Below are 2285 nucleotides of genomic sequence, written 5' to 3'. Positions count from 1 at the left end.
GGAATCCATTCGGTTATTCTTTTTGTCCATCTATTATCTGTCATTCTCATTATATGCCATGCACATGTCCATCATCTACTTTGCTTGCCCGCGTTTCCATTTTGCTCTTTTTCTGCATATTAGTGCTATTTCTTTCAATAGCTATTTGAGTTATAACTAGCATAGGGTATACATATTTAGTATATTACGATATACACTCTAAACCATTTGTATCATACGATTACTATATGATGAGTAGGTAGTGTTCATACCCTGAGATAGTATTAATCCTTCTTTGAAAAGGAAAATCACATATATTTTTTTTAATAGCCAATGGCTCTCCTTTCTCTTGTAATATTATTGTAAATATGTCTCAGATTTTAGACTTATTTGGCTTAAATTTAAATGGAAAAGGTTACCCGAACAAAAATAATTTCTTGCGTTTCTTAAATGAATTATATTTCTATACCGTATATATATATATTTATATATATATTATTATTATTATTACTATCCAAGCTACAACCCTAGTTGGAAAAGCAAGATGCTATAAGGCCAGGGGCTCCAACAGGGAAAAATAGCCCAGTGAGGAAAGGAAATAAGGAAATAAATAAATGAAGAGAACAAATTAACAATAAATCATTCTAAAATAAGTAACAACGTCAAAACAGACATGTCATATATAAACTAAACAACATCAAAAACAAATATGTCATAAATAAACTATAAAAAGACTCATGTCCGCCTGGTCAACAAAAAAGCATTTGCTCCAACTTTGAACTTTTGAAGTTCTACTGATTCAACCACCCGATTAGGAAGATCATTCCACAACTTGGTAACAGCAGGAATAAAACTTCTAGAGTACTGCGTAGTATTGAGCCTCGTGATGGAGAAGGCCTGGCTATTAGAATTAACTGCCTGCCTAGTATTACGAAAAGGATTGAATTGTCCAGGGAGATCTGACTGTAAAGGATGGTCAGAGTTATGAAAAATCTTATGCAACATGCATAATGAACTAATTGAACGACGGTGCCAGAGATTAATATCTAGATCAGGAATAAGAAATGTAATAGACCGTAAGTTTCTGTTCAACAAATTAAGATGAGAATCAGCAGCTGAACACCAGGCAGGAGAACAATACTCAAAACAAGGTAGAATGAAAGAATTAAAACACTTCTTCAGAATAGATTGATCACCGAAAATCTTGAAAAACTTTCTCAATAAGCTTATTTTTTGTGCAATTGAAGAAGACACAGACCTTATATGTTTCTCAAAAGTAAATTTACTGTCGAGAATCACACCTAAAATTTTGAAAGAGTCATACATATTTAAAGAAACATTATCAATACTGAGATCCGGATGTTGAGGAGCCACCGTCCTTGACCTACTTACAATCATACTTTGAGTTTTGTTAGGATTCAACTTCACACCCCATAATTTGCACCATGCATTAATTCTAGCTAAATCTCTATTAAGGGATTCACCAACCCTAACTCTACATTCAGGGGATGGAATTGATGCAAAGAGAGTAGCATCATCTGCATATGCAACAAGCTTGTTTTCTAGGCCAAACCACATGTCATGTGTATATAGTATGAAAAGTAATGGGCCAAGAACACTACCCTGTGGAACACCGGATATCACATTCCTATAATATGTATATATATATATATATATATATATATATATATATATATATATATATATATATATATATATATATATATATATATATATATATATATATATATATATATATATATATATATATATATACATATATGAGCAAAACTAAGATAATGTTCAATGAAAATGCAGACAGTAAAGATGGGTTATGGAAGAACCTCTAGAGATTGTTGAGAAATGTACATATTTAAGGCAGACAGTAAGTGTTTCCTCGAGACATGAGACCGAGAGTTAAAAAAGGATAAGTATAGGATAGAGAACTTTCGGTGAACAAAATGAAATTACAAAAAGAAAAACGCCACTTTCTCTAAAAAAGAAAAGTGTTGAATCAGATGGTCTTATCAGTAATAACTTAAGACATCAGAAACTTAGAGCCTTACTAAAGCCTTAAAAAATTAGCTAATTACGACTCAAAGAGCTATTGAAAGAATAGTGATGGGAATAATACTAACAGACAGAAAAAGGGCAACATGGATACGAGTGCAAACTAAAGTAGAGGCTGTTCTAACATGTCTAACAACATGTAAGAAAAAGAAATGGACATCGGCAGGGTAAATAATGCCAACGACAGTTATCAGAAGGTCATTAAGAATAACAAAATGTGTCCTAGAGATTACAAA

Source organism: Palaemon carinicauda, chromosome 18, assembly GCF_036898095.1.
Source record: "Palaemon carinicauda isolate YSFRI2023 chromosome 18, ASM3689809v2, whole genome shotgun sequence".
NCBI classification, from domain to species: domain Eukaryota; kingdom Metazoa; phylum Arthropoda; class Malacostraca; order Decapoda; family Palaemonidae; genus Palaemon; species Palaemon carinicauda.
The sequence above is the reverse complement of the archived record's forward strand: the minus strand, read 5'-3'. Positions refer to the sequence as shown.